Genomic DNA, 15,035 nt, shown 5'->3' with positions numbered 1-15,035 from the left:
GAATGATGACCAAAATGCTCCACTGGTTCGGTTACATTGATTTAAAATGACTTCACAGCTTTTTTATTATTATTTTAAGCATTCCATAGCTAAGCTCCATATATCCTGAAACCCTGAGACTGTTTGTGTTACTGTAGATCAGACTCCTTCTTCCTTTTTATTTCTTTGTTTTCTCTCTGACAGTTTTCTGCTTGTTGAATCAAGAAGAAAGTTTAAATCAGATTACCTATTTTATCTACTAGAAAAAGAACGATTCAGCTATTTTTCTTTTCCTAAATGAAGTGACTTTATATTTGCTGTACATTTCTTTCTCAGACTCCTTGTTCTCCGTTAGTCATATACTGAATATACGATCGTTTCTTTGCAGTATTTGTTATATTTTTGTCGTGTTTTGAGAGCAGCAGGTGCACCGAGCTCAGGAAGTGACATCACAGACACATCTTACCACTGTTACGTGTAAATATTTGGTTTTCAGCCGTGATTCGAGAATAGAAATACATTTATATATAAATATATATATATGTGTATGTATAATGTTTTACATCAAAGGAAAATGTAACAACATTAATTACATTGACCAACTGTGTGTCTGTGTGTGTGTGTCTGTCTGTCTGTCTGTGTCTTAGTGTGTGTGTGTGTGTGTCTGTGTGTGTGTGTCTTTCTATGTGTGTGTGTGTGTGTGTGTGTGTGTGTGTCTGTCTGTCTGTCTGTTTGTGTCTTAGTGTGTGTGTGTGTGTGTCTGTGTGTGTGTGTCTTTCTATGTGTGTGTGTGTGTGTGTGTGTGTGTGCTGTGCGTACGTGTGTGTGTGTTTGTTTACGTGTATGTGTGTCTATCTGTGTCTATCTGTCTTAGTGTGTGTCTGTGTTTGTGTGTGTGTGTGTGTGTGTGTGTGTGTCTGTGTGTGTGTGTGTGTGTGTGTGTATCTGTGTGTCTGTGTGTGTGCTGTGCGTGCGTGTGTGTCTGTGTCTTTCTGTATGTGTATGTGTGTGTGTGTGTGTGTGTGTCTGTCTGTCTGTCTGTCTGTCTGTCTGTCGGTCTGTGTCTTAATGTGTGTGTGTGTGTGTGTGTATGTGTGTGTGTGTGTGTTCCCGTCTCTCCTCTCTTTCTGAAGGTTCAGAGTTCATCCTCCTCTCATCTCATCATGTCTCATTATTTATTATTTCTGTCTCTCATCATCATCTTTGTTCCTGTCAGAGAATCTGTAATTAATCAGTAACCGCCAGGTGTCTTTAGAGAGAAACACCTGAGATACTGTTGAAGATGTGTCAGGTTGTGTTGCTGCAGATCCTCTGAGCTTGTTCTCGGCACTAATGGAAATAAAAATGTTCCTGCAACAAACTCTGTCTTTACTTCATTTTAAAGCTCGTTTTTATTCTTTAAACGTATAAAAGCTAACAGGAGTTTTAATGCATGTTGTTGTGTCTTCATGTCTGTTAAACTCTAAAGGACTTTGAAAAGATTTGGAAAAGACTCCTGGAAAACTATCAGCTCACATCTAAAAAAGTGTTTAGAGTTTTTAGTCTCACTCTGAGATTTTACACAGCTGCTCTAGTGTGTGACTCAGTGGTTTGTGTTGAAATAAACAACAATAAACAACAACAAAAAGAAGAGAAGACGCCACAAAATGCTCCTCACAAAGCTGAAAAAGGGTTTTTTCTGTTTTTATCACATGAAAAGTTGACCATTTTACAGTAAAATAGATTTAAGGAAGAATAAAGGAAAGGAACATTTAGAACATTTATGTCTATTTAATTATAATTTATTTAATTGAATAATTATATGTATCAGCTATATCCACTTTAATTAAGTTAATCATACATTAATCATAGATTATTATTTATTTATGTAAACATTTATTGATACATTTTAACTGGGTCTCCTTACTGTTCTCTTTACTAAGAAACATCTAAATATATGACATCACTATATTTTTATTGAGGCATTATTGTGATGTTCCTTTTTCCTGTGGAAGTGGTTTTACTGGTTTTACTGGCCAGAGTTTAATTTAAGAGCTGATATCTAGATATTTAACATGGTTTTCTTGATAATAACCAACATTTTTATCAATAAAATCATGCTATAAATCAGCTCTGAAATTAAACTCTCATCAGATATTTTTGTTGTTATCATTATATTTGTTCCTTTAGTTGAACCAGACATTAAAATGAACAAGAAATTAGAGAAAACAAGGGTCTAATAGTTATTTTTTCCATGACTGTAGATTATATAAAGCTCTCAGTAGGTGTGACATCATCACTAAAAGTCATATTTGCAGCAGCAGTTCATAAATGTCAAACATTTATTGACTGTATTAGATTATCAATAAAAACATTAACTGGAACAGATGTTTTAGCTCTTTAGTTTGATACATTTTCTGTTTAACTTTATTTTGAAGGAACATGATAATCTCTGTCTAGAAAAGTTCTGGATCAAGAAATCTTTATTTTAGGTGGAAAACTGTATCAATATAAAGTGTTTTTCCTTGTTTTGTGTCTTTAACACTCCAACAGGTTCATGTTTTAATATCTGCAGGTTGTTTAACTTGTTATTTATCTTTCAGTTCAACTCAAAGACTTTAATCCTGCAGAATGAATTCATACAGTCAGTTATTAACTGTTATTAATAAATCTGCTCCTGCAGTGACTCCTTCTGACCACCAGGAGGCGTTCAGGAGCACAAACAGCCGTCAGCATTTAACAAGCTGCTCCTCCGTCATTCTTTCCAGTCAGCGGCCTTTACAGCGTCTCCTCTTTATGTCACCTCCTCTCCTCCTCCTCCTTTACAGCTTCTCCTCTTTATGTCACCTCCTCCTCTCCTCCTCCTCCTCCTCCTCTCCTCCTTTAGAGCTTCTCCTCTTTATGTCACCTCCTCTCCTCCTCCTCCTCTCCTCCTTTAGAGCGTCTCCTCTTTATGTCACCTCCTCCTCCTCCTCCTCCTCCTCCTCCTCTCCTCCTTGAGAGCTTCTCCTCTTTATGTCACCTGCTCTCCTCCTCCTTTACAGCTTCTCCTCTTTATGTCACCTCCTCCTCCTTTAGAGCTGTTCCTCTTTCTTCTCCTGGTGTCACCTCCTCCTCCTCCTCCTTTAGAGCTTCTCCTCTTTATGTCACCTCCTCCTCCTCTCCTCCTTTAGAGCTTCTCTTTATGTCACCTCCTCTCCTCCTGCTCCTCCTTTAGAGCTGTTCCTCTTTATGTCATCTCCTCCTCTCCTCCTCCTGCTGCTCCTTTAAAGCACTGTGTTCCTCTTTATGTCACCTCCTCTCCTCCTGCTCCTCCTTTAGAGCTTTTCCTCTTTATGTCACCTCCTCCTCCTCCTCCTTTAGAGCACTGTTTTCCTCTTTATTCTCCCAGTGTCACCTCGTCGTCCTCCTCCTCCTCCTCCTCCTCCTCTCCTCCTCCTCCTCCTCATCCTCCTTGCCACTCCACCTCCTCCTCCTCTATCAATAATAATAATAATATATTTAGAATATAAAACATTCTGCCCTACGAGTACTTTTACTTCTGATACTTTAAGTACATGTTGATGCTTTTGTACTTTTACTTCAGTAAGTTTGAGTGCAGGACTTTTACTGTAGTGGAGTAATCTGATTACTGCCTCCTCCTCCTCAGTAAAGTAATCTGATTACTGCCTCCTCCTCCTCCTCAGTAAAGTAATCAGATTACTGCCTCCTCCTCCTCATTAAAGTAATCAGATTACTGCCTCCTCCTCAGTAAAGTAATCAGATTACTGCCTCCTCCTCCTCAGTAAAGTAATCTGATTACTCCTCCTCCTCATTAAAGTAATCAGATTACTGTGTGTTGTTTGTGGTTCCTCCTTCTGCTTCACATTTCTCTGTTTGTTCTCTTCCAGCTGCTGATTGGACGATGTTGTGCAGCGTCCAGACTCCTCCTTGCTCCTCCTCCTCCTCCTCGCTCCTCCTCCTCCTCCTCCTCCTCCTCGCTCCTCCTCGCTCCTCCTCCTCGCTCCTCCTCACTCCTCCTCGCTCCTCCTCACGCCTCCTCGCTCCCTGAGGAGCAGCAGGAATGAAAACACACAACCATTCTTCACATGCCGGTCAGATAAATGCTTCAGCTCTGAGCTGCTTCTCTTCATGTTCGCTGCAGTGAAAACTTCTTTTATTTTCAGCTTTTACAGCAAAACTTTAGTTGTTTTATCTATAATGCATACAATTAAACCTTTTTTTATATTAGTGTTTTTCTCTTGCACACTGTAGATTATTTGTTTCTTACCAAGATAAAAAAAACAACAACTATAGATTTAGGAGTGTTAGATAATTTATCTTGTTTTAAGAGTTAATTTCTTATTTAAAGTGTTCAACATAGCTTATTTATAGATTTAATAATCTTAACCCTTTGATGCACAACATGGTCTAAAATGACCCTCATTCATTCCCTTCATGTTATTTAATGCTGCTGTGTGTTTCTGTGCTCTATCTTTTGATATCAACTTATTTTATGGTTGAATATTCCAAGTATTCTTTAAATATCTTGTTTTTGACAACAACAGATTTTTGTACACGTTTTTGTATTATTACATAGCTAACTACTTGGCTAATTAGCTTGCTAAGCTAACTATTTAGCCAAGAAGTTAGCTAAGTATTTAGCTTAGCAAGCTACTTAGCTAAATACTTAGCCAAGAAGTTAGCTATGTTGTGCATTAGAAGAGCAGTGACACAAAACGGATTTTATTAAAAAATGAATAAAGGAAAACATAAAATTAGGATGTATGATGATCAAAAACAAACTAATTGAGGAAAACCTGGAATACTGAATGATGAAAATAATGTATTGCAAAGATATAGAACATAAAAACTCTGTCGGGTCACTTCAGACCATGTTGTGCATCAAAGGGTTAATTCAATAAATCTTGTCTAGGTAAATGATCTGTCCATGCAGCAGATCATTTCCCTCAGACTTTTCTGCAGTGCATCTATTTTCTGATTGCACAATAAAGACGTTCTGCCAGATGTTTGACCTCACGCTGCACAAAGAGCTTCAGATAACTTCAGTGACTTTATGAGCAAAGCTTCAGGCAATCAAGAGAGCATTATCTCATCCTGGGAGACTTTCAGGACATCACCGAGCTCGTTAATCCTCAGAAATCTAACCATTCACATTACTTAACCCTTTGGAGTTTGGGGCATTTTGTTGGTTTTTGACTCCTTTTCATTCTGCCTGTATATAAACCACTTAAAAATATTTACCATGACGTGTTGGTGTCATTGTTTTCAGCACAACCTCACCTATATGACCTGATTATTGTTTTTTCATTTTGGCTTACTGGATCAACATTTTGAACACAATAAAACACAAACAAACACAAAAAATGACAAAAAACACATAAAACATGAAAAACAAACCAAACACACAAAATTACAAAAAAAACACATACAAACACACTCAAAACACACCAAAAACACAATAAAAATACAAAAAACACACATAAAAAACACAAAGAAATTACAAAAAACACAGATAAAAACACAAAGAAATTACAAAAGCACAGATAAAAACACAAAAAAATTACAAAAAACACCTGTTTTTGGTGTGTTTTGAGTGTGTTTACACTCAAAACACACCAAAAACATAATAAAAATATAAAAAAAACACAAAATTGACAAAAAAGACACAAACAGATTACAAAAAACAGACATAAACACAAAGAAATTACAAAAACACAGATAAAAACACAAAGAAATTACAAAAAAAAAAAACAGTGAAACTTGTGTAAAAGCCAAAACTGTAGAGTTCAGCTGCCAGCAGGGAAACATGCTGCTGAATGGAGGTTTTTTTCTGTCTTTTGTTATGTCTTTTTTTGGTCATTTTGTGTCTTTTGTTGTGTCTTTTTTAGTTATTTTGTGTCTTTTTTTGGTCATTTTCTGTCTTTTTTGGTCATTTTCTGTCTTTTGTTGTATCTTTTTGGTCATTTTCTGTCTTTTTTTGGTCATTTTCTGTCTTTTTGTGTCCGTTTTTGGTCATTTTGCGTCGTGACATCATGAAGAAGTCGTGTTCTGGTGCTGTCATGGACTCCAGAGAGTTAAATATCTCCAGTTTGAGTCTTAATCCGAGCCGTGTTGACGTTGGCTCTGCTCTGAGTCACCTCGGGGGTAGAGTTTGCTTTGGACCGTTGTGCTGTTATCTGCAGGCTCCATCAGCTCCTGACAAGCAGAAAGAACACAAAATCTCCCAAAGCGAGTCCAACATGTCTCCCGTCAGAGCAGAAGCAGAGAGACAGTCAGTTAATCCTCCACCAGTCCACTTCCTCTCTAATTGATGCGGCTCTCCACAACTTCCAGTTTGTTCTCTTTTGGCAGCACAGTGGCTGTTAAACTGTCGCTGCAGCGGATCACTTCTCCGTCGACCCGTGTGGGCGGCGATGCGTCGCCTTATTATCTCCGTTCTCACTCCGTGAAGTTCTGTGGGAGGTTTTTATCTATTTATCCCAGTGAAACAGCTGTTTCTGCTGTAAACAGAGTCACGTTGGTGTTTGCCAGAAGATTTTATTCTGAAAGGAAAAATGTAAAAGTGTTCAGACTCGCTGGTGAAGTCAACTCAACCTGAAATTCATTCTTTTATTCATTCTCCTTCACTGATTATCTGAAGAACTCGAGTCCACCTGGACACGTCTCCAGACTCTCACAGGGCTGACACATAGAAACAGATGCTCTCATTCACTCCTACGGGACATTTAGAGTCACCAGTTAAACCTGAGCTGCAAGTGTTTGGACTGTTTAATTTGCAGACTGGTGCAGACTGGATGCTGAGGGGTTAGCATCTCCTGCTATGACTGAAGCTGGGAGAGACTGCTGCGGGAGGACTGGGCCGCTTGTGAGTGCTTTGGGACGGCGCCTGCTACTCGTTAAAAAGAGGAACGAGTCTCCAAAAGTCTCCAATAACACCAGAAAAAGTTGATAGATTTGTCGCTAGTTACTTTTTTGAGGAAAAAATAGTCTACATATAGAGACAAATAGTCTCTATATTTAGACTATTCAGACCCTCTAGAGACTCTTTGTCTCTATATTGTGGTATATTATGGTCATTTTGTGTCTTTTTTTGGTCATTTTGTGTCTTTTTATGGTAATTTTCTGTCTCTTTAGGTCATTTTCTGTCTTTTGTTGTGTCTTTTTAGGTCATTTTGTGTCTTTTTTTGGTCATTTTGTCTCTTTTGTTGTGTCTTTTTAGGTCATTTTGTGTCTTTTTTTGGTCATTTTCTGTCTTTTTAGGTCATTTTGTGTCTTTTTGGTCATTTTCTGTCTTTTTGGTCATTTTCTGTCTTTTTAGGTCATTTTCTGTCTTTTGTTGTGTCTTTTTGGTCATTTTCTGTCTTTTTTTGGTCATTTTCTGTCTTTTTCTGTCCGTTTTTGGTCATTTTCTGTCTTTTTTTGGTCATTTTCTATCTTTTTCTGTCCGTTTTTGGTCATTTTGTGTCTTTTGTTATGTCTTTTTTGGTCATTTTGTGTCTTTTGTTGTGTCTTTTTGGTCATTTTGTGTCTTTTGTTATGTCTCTTTGGTCATTTTGTGTCTTTTGTTATGTCTCTTTGTAGCCATGTTGTGTCTTTTTGTGTCCTAGCCACAGGTAGGTGAAGCAGCTCACTGGAGGGAAAAGTACCTGATGGAAACAAGCCTATTGAGTCTGCAGCTGTCAGAGGAGGCTGGAGGCTGGATGGAGGCGGGGCCCCGGGGCCATATGTCGGGGTCAGGAGAGCAGAGTTCCCTGTTCCTCTCAGTCAGACAGACAGACAGCTGCAGCAGGGAGAGAACAGCCCTCAGCACGCTAACACAGAACACAGAGAACATATAGAACATAGAGAACACATGCTGCAGACGACAGGATCACATTTGTTCCTGTTTATCTCCTGATGGACTAACACCAACCAGGGCGGGAAACACCAGCCGGCTCTCAAATAACACGATTTCACACTTATTATGTTCTCATATGATCCACAGGCTGCAGGACGCTGGCCGGTTCACACTTTACACTTTAAACAGGAAATAAATGGAAGTCATGGGGAAGTGGGGAAGTGGGGAAGTCGTTTTAGTTTTAATTTCGTTGTGAATTTTTGTTTTCAAAGGGACTTTTTAGTCTAAATTACAGTTTTTGCTGATATTTACATTTAAATTTACAGTAGAAAACCCACTCACTGTCATTTTTACAGTGAAGTTCTGGCAACTACAGCTGCTGGTATTTTACCATACATTTCTTTTTTTTGCACTGTACAGTAAAAGTCCTGCAAAACTTACTGAAGTAAAAGTCCAAAAGTATCAAAATGTAATTAAAGTATCAAAAGTAAAAGTACTCGTTATGCAGAATGTTATATATATTCCAGATATATTATTGAATTATTATTTTATGTAAGCAGCTTTTTGCTGATTTCGAGGTTCATTACTTCATTAAATGTATTCATTTTTACATTTTCGACACTTTGATTTGTTTTAAGAAAATATGTTAGTTTATTAACTGAGACCTAATGAACACGTCGTCAGTCTGGATCAGACCTGATGGTTCTGATCCAGCTCCTCTCTGAACCCTGTGGTTTTTATGGGCCTCCTCCTCCTCCTCCTCTTCCTCCTCCTCCTTCTCCTTCTTCTTCTCCTCCTCCTTCTCCTCCTCCTCCTCTTCCTCCTCCTCCTTCTCCTTCTTCTTCGCCTCCTCCTTCTCCTCCTCCTCCTCTTCCTCTTCCTCTTCCTCCTTCTCCTTCTTCTTCTCTTTCTCCTTCTCCTCCTCCTCCTCTTCCTCCTCCTCCTCCTCATCTCCTTCTCCTTCTCCTCCTCCTCTTTCTCTTCCTCCTCCTCCTCCTCCTCCTCCTTCTCCTTCTCCTTCTCCTCCTCCTTCTCCTCTTCCTTCTCCTCCTCCTCCTCCTCCTCTTCCTCGTCCTCCTCCTCCTCCTCCTCCTCCTCCTCCTTTGTTGGAGCACTATTGTCATGGAAATCTCTGTTGTGTTTTTCCTCTGTGTGTGTGTGTGTGTGAGTGAGTGTGTGTGTGTGTGTGTGTGTGTGTGTGTGTGTGTGTGTGTGTGTGTGTGTGTGTGTGTGTGTGTGTGTGTGTTTGTGTGTGTGTGTGTGTGTGTACCCAGCAGTGGGGTGGGACAGACTAAAAGGAGAGCCAAGAACAACACAGAGCTGCTCTAACATCACCTCCTCCCTCCTTTCATCCCTCTCTCCTCCTCCTCCCTCCTCTAACAGGAAGTGATGCGTCTCCTGGAGCCTGTGGGGGAGTTCTGCCCTCAGTCCGTCCTGCAGGTCATTGTGTCACTATGTGAAGCAGCTGGACTCACTGAACACACACACACACACATGAAAACAGCTTTTGGTTTCTCTTCCAAAGAAAAAAATAAAAAAAAGAAGGAAAAATGTTCTGAGAGGGGTGTGAGCAGGACGAGGTGGTGGTCTCACACACACACACACACACACCACACAGGTTCGTGGTATGCAGACCTGACTGCCTGGGAAGTTATTTTAGTTATTTTAGGAGAGAGATCTGGAAATTCACTCAGTGCTGTCGACCCCTATGTCTCTCTGTCTCTCTGCATTTCTGCATCTTTGCCTCTCTGTCTCTTCACCTTTCCATATTTTTGTTTCTCTGCCTCCCTGCATCTCTGCCTCTCTGTCTCTCCATCTCTCTGCTCTTTCTAAAATTACTGTTCCATCACAGGAATATTTATTAAGAGTCTCTCGGTGTCTTCTCATTCTCTCGGTTTACTGTTTACTGGAAGTTTTCTCTGCTGGTGTGACAGATTCACTAGGATCCGTCTAACTGCTGGTGTGACATATTCACTGGGATCTGTCTAACTGCTGGTGTGACATATTCACTGGGATCTGTCTAACTGCTGGTGTGACAGATTCACTGGGATCTGTCTAACTGCTGGTGTGACAGATTCACTGGGATCTGTCTAACTGCTGGTGTGACAGATTCACTGGGATCTGTCTAATTGCTGGTGTGACAGATTCGGTGGGATCTGTCTAACTGCTGGTGTGACAGATTCGGTGGGATCTGTCTAACTGCTGGTGTGACAGATTCACTGGGATCTGTCTAACTGCTGGTGTGACAGATTCCCTTGGATCTGTCTAACTGCTGGTGTGACAGATTCACTTGGATCTGTCTAACTGCTGGTGTGACAGATTCACTGGGATCTGTCTAACTGATGGTGTGACAGATTCACTTGGATCTGTCTAACTGCTGCTGTGACAGATTCACTTGGATCTGTCTAACTGCTGGTGTGACATATTCACTTGGATCTGTCTAACTGCTGGTGTGACAGATTCGGTGGGACCTGTCTAACTGCTGGTATGACAGATTCACTGGGATCTGTCTAACTGCTGGTGGAATCTGTCCAGCGTTTAGCCTGCAGCGTGAGGACTGTTTGAAGCCCAGTGAGAGATGTTGGCGTGCCTCCACATCGGGCCTGTTTGTTTCTTATCTGCGTGTCCTTTCTGTGTTCCAGCGTGACATTTACTCAGGGCGAGGCGAGACGCGAGAATATTCACCACGTCAGACTTTATTTGTTCATTGTTTGATCAGATCTGAGGCTCATTTTCCTGTTTGAAGTTTCACCTTTAAAGCGATAACGAGGTAACTTTATGAGCTGTTCTTGTTTTTTTTTCTCGGAGTTTAAATTCTATCCAGTAAATTTATTACATTAAATAGATCAAGTAATCAGATTACTGCAGTTAAAGTCCTGCACTCAAAACGTACTGAAGTCAAAGTACAAAAGTATCAAAATGTACTTAGAGTATCAAAAGTAAAAGCACTCGTTTTGCAGAATGTTATAGATATATTCCAGTTATATTATTGAATTATTTTATGTAAGCAGCTTTTTGCTGATCTCATTACTTTAACTCTATGGAGTTTTGGGCTATTTTTTAATGCTTTTCATCCTTTCATGTGTCTTTTTGTGTGTTTTTTGTCTTTTATTTGGTTATTTTGTGTCCCTTTTGTGTCTTTTTGTGTCTTTTTTGTTAATTTTGTGTCTTTTGTTGTGTCTTTTTTAGTTATTTTGTGTCTTTTTTTTCTTTTTATTCATTTTGTGTCTTTTGTTGTGTCTTTTTTAGTCATTTTTGTATCTTTTTTTAGTCATTTGTGTCTTTTGTTGTGTCTTTTTTAGTCATTTTGTGTCTTTTTTAGTCATTATGCATCTTCTTTTGGTCATTTAGTGTCTTTTTGTGTCTTTTTGGTCATTTTGTGTCTTTTGCTGTGTATTTTTTCATTATTTTGTGTCTTTTTTGGTCATTTTGTGTCTTTTTTTCGTCATTTTGTGTCTTTTTTTAGTCATTTTGTGTCTTTTTTGGTCATTTTATCTCCTTTTTAGTCCTTTACTTCAACATAAAATGTGATTTTGATACTTTCAAGTCATGATTTGGAACTTTTGGAGACTCCAGAGGGTTAAAACAGTGATGTTTTGATGACATTTTTACATTTTTCTTGTGAAATCTTGACCTGAAAAGTAACTAAATGGAGTAAAAAGTACAAAATTTCCCTGCAAATAGAAACATAAAGCTACATAAATAAAAAGTAGCGCCACTCTTTCTTGAGTCGATCCTCAGTTACCTTCCAGCTGCTGAAGATGATCAGAGTGAATTATTATCTGTCACATGTTAACAATCAGAGCTCTGCATCATCAGGAATAAAAACAAGCTTTATGAGCATCAGACTGACTCACAGCCAGGAAACCTACTCCTCTTCTTCTTCTGTGGAAACGAGGCAGCTCCTGTCTGACTGCTGGAATTAAACCTGTTAGTCACGCTCGGCCGTCCGTCCTGCAGCCTGGTGTTAGTTTATCAGGTTCAGTCTGTTCACAACGGATTAAAGGTGATGAGAGAGAAGAGACGCTTCACAGAGTCTCATTCAGGAAGTTATTGATGCTTGTTATTACACTGTAATAAAGGTGTTTAAACCAGATCAAACAGTAAATCTGAGGGAAATGATCTTGCTGCATGGACAGATAATTTACCTTGACAAGATTTATTAAATTAAGATTATTAAATCTAGAAATAAGCATGTTGAACACTTAAGATAAGGAATTAACTCTTAAAACCAGATAAATTAAAGCTGCCAGCAGTGATGAACTGGCCCGAGCAGAGTGACCTGATGATTATTTGGTTCTTACCAAGATTAAAAAAAAAAGGTGTTTGGTGTTTTTTTTCTTCTTTTTATGTCATTTTTGGTCAAAATACATCTTTTTGTATCTTTTTTGTGTCTTTTTTTGGTCTTTTTGTGTCTCTTTGCATCTTTTTTGGTCATTTTGTGTCTTTCTTGTGTCTTTTTTGTCTTTTCTGTCTTTTGTTGGTCTTTTTGTGTCTTTTTTTGTCTTTTTGTGTCTTTTTTTGGTCTTTTTGTGTCTTTTTTTGTCTTTTTGTGTCTTTTTGGGTAATTTTGCGTCTTTTTGTGTCTTTTTTTGTCTTTTTGTGTCTTTTTGGGTAATTTTGTGTCATTTTTTGCATCTTTTTACATCTTATTTTGGTCACAAAATAACCAAAAAAGACAAAAAAATGTACAAACCAGATAAATTAAAGCTGCCAGCAGTGATGAACTGGCCCGAGCAGAGTGACCTGATGATTATTTGGTTCTTACCGAGATAAAAAAAAACAACTTTAGATCACTTTAATTTATCTGGTTTTAAGAGTCAATTTCTTATTTTAAGTGTTCAACATGCTTATTTCTAGATTTAATAATCTTAATTTAATAAATCTTGTCAAGGTAAATTATCTGTCCATGCAGCAAGATCATTTCCCTCAGATTTACTGTTTTATCTGGTTTTAGACTAAACACCTTATTAGCAGAGCAGTCAGAACTTCTCTGTAGTAACATCAGATCTCAGAGCTGCTGATTTCTTTGGCTTGTTGTTCAGATTTTCAGATTTCAAAACTTGTTTTTTTTGGCTTTTACTTTGTTATAAAACAAAACGTTCTTCCAACTTAAAGCACTTGAAGCACAGAACACAACAAAACACAGCAAATCATCCGAAGCAACACACTCACACACACACACACACACACACACACACACACACACACACACACTCTGCATGACATAAGAACAGCTTCAGGACTAAACTGCTGCATGTCAGTTTCCTGACGCCGGTCCAGCTGGTCCTGGACCGGTTCCAACATGTAGACCTACAGGGCCGGGCCTGGACCCCCTGACCTGGACCTGGACCCCCTGAGCTGGATCTGGACCCCCTGAGCTGGATCTGGACCCCCTGACCTGGATCTGGACCCCCTGAGCTGGATCTGGACCCCCTGACCTGGACCTGGACCCCCTGAGCTGGACCTGGACCCCCTGACCTGGACCTGGACCCCCTGACCTGGATCTGGACACCCTGAGCTGGTGTCCTCATCAGTGTGAAGTCTAACAGAGACGTATGGGACAGACTCAGCAGACGTTTTGTTGTTGTTGTTGTTTTGTTGTTATTGTGGTTAATGTTTAGTGTTTGTGGCAGCGCTAGTGATGTCTCGTTCTTGAACGATTCATTCTAAATAAATGAATTTCTTGGCAGAACGAAACATACTGAATCTCTCCCTGAAAAGTTTCGTTCTTTCCTCAGCTCCCGTCCCGTCTCCTGTGTCTCTCTCTCCAGACTTCTTCTTTATTTTATTTTTCTTATTTTGTGTTTTACCTGTGGTTTGCAACCAGCGCCACCTTCTGCCCCGGAGCTCCCTCTCAAAGGAACCGTCACTCCCTGTCAGTGTTTCAGTTCATGTACTGAAGTTCTGGTTCAGGGCACTGGAGCCCTGTGAGAGTCGCCTGTTTTGGTAATGGACGCTTTTATTTTGAAAGGACAAAAAGAGACTTCCTGTCCATCCGAAAACTAACTCAAGTGAGATTAAACTGTTACGTTAACGTCGAGGAGCTCAATGTTTTATGTTTTAGCCCCCGAAGAGGAATGAGGCTAATTCTTAAAGTAATCTTGCATATATGAGTATTTTTTATGTTAAATAAGTTTTGGTAGAAATTAAAGTTAGTAATTCATGCTAGCAAGGTTTGATACAGTAAGCTAGTTTTGCTCCAATTAATACTCTTGTATTTCTGTGTTTTATAATTATTATTGCAACCCTGAGTTTGCAAGCTGAAGCTTTATACAACTTTATTCTCAGCAAATTGTCTTTTTCATGTACGGCCGTTAGCGAGCAGAACGGAGCGCCCAACCATGTTTCAGTTCAGTGATACTGATACACAATCAGAGCTCCGGATCCCTGGAGGCCACGAACGCACCGCAGCAGACGCCTCATGACCTTCAGCAGCATGTTTCTGCTGTCAGCTCAACTCTAAAGTTTTGGCTTTTACACAAGTTTCCATGTCACATTTAACGCGTCAAGTCTTTCTCAGCAAAGGTAAAAACCACCTCGACCAAGTGTCACATGATATTACTGAAGTTTTTGCAGACATTTTATTGAATTTTGCGGTGTGGATTCAGCATTTTAATGCAATCTATTGTGTTAGGTTTTCGTGTGTGTTTTTATGTGTTTTGTATGTGATTTTTATGTGTTTTTTTATGTGATTTTTGTAAAAAATAAAAAAGATGTTTGTTTTTGTGTGTTTTTTGTGTGTTTTTGTAAAAAAAAATGTTTTTTTTGCTTTTACATTTGTTTTTTGTGTGTGATTTTGTGTTTGTTTGTTTTTTCAGTTTTCTGGCATTTTTTCTGTTTTTTGTGTTTATATGTGTTTTTGTGTATGTTTTTTGTAATTTTTTTGTGTTTTATGTTTTTTTTGTGGTTGTTGGTTGTTTTTTTGGGGGGTTTTTTTGGGGGGGGGGCATTTTTTCTGTTTTTTGTGTTTATATGTGTTTTTGTGTATGCTTTTTGTAATTTTTTTGTGTTTTATGTTTTTTTTGTGGTTGTTGGTTGTTTGTTTTTTGTGTGTGTGTGTGTGGGGGGGTGTGTTCAAAATGTTGATCCAGTAAGTCAAAATGACAAAATAATAATCAGGTGAGGTTGTGCTGAAAAAAATGATCCCATCATGGAATGACAAACATTTTTTAAGTCATTTATACAGTCAGGATGAAAAATAGTCAAAAGCATCAAAATAACCCCAAACTCCAAA

This window comes from Centropristis striata, chromosome 6 (assembly GCF_030273125.1).
Source record: "Centropristis striata isolate RG_2023a ecotype Rhode Island chromosome 6, C.striata_1.0, whole genome shotgun sequence".
NCBI classification, from domain to species: domain Eukaryota; kingdom Metazoa; phylum Chordata; class Actinopteri; order Perciformes; family Serranidae; genus Centropristis; species Centropristis striata.
Note: the sequence above shows the minus strand (reverse complement) of the source record.